The sequence below is a fragment of the Cariama cristata genome, unplaced genomic scaffold (assembly GCF_000690535.1).
Source record: "Cariama cristata isolate BGI_N322 unplaced genomic scaffold, ASM69053v1 scaffold6728, whole genome shotgun sequence".
In the NCBI taxonomy this organism is placed as follows: Eukaryota; Metazoa; Chordata; class Aves; order Cariamiformes; family Cariamidae; genus Cariama; species Cariama cristata.
Genome location: NW_009632767.1, coordinates 25532 through 25865, shown reverse-complemented (window position 1 = coordinate 25865; position 334 = coordinate 25532).

The window sequence follows — 334 nt, the reverse complement described above, 5'->3', positions numbered from 1 at the left end:
TCAAGCCACGCTCAGAGCCTTTCTTAGCATGATACAAAAGCATTAATTAAGTAAGGACATCATAGAGAGGGCAAACCCCAGGTGGCTGGACCCCACATAGAATCCTCTAAGTACCCGAAGGGGTTTTGTCACCCAAACACCCTCCACAGTTGCATGGCTATGCCGGCAGAGGATTGCAGTGCTTTGCACAACCCGCTGGCTCACGGTTTCCATTTCACTAACCCTTGCAGGGCTCCAGCTCCCCATCCCCTCCCTCCCACCCCTCTCCCCTTGGCAGGGCTCCCCGGCGATGCCGAGCGTGGCCTCCGGTGTGCCTGGCAGCTCCAGCCCCCCC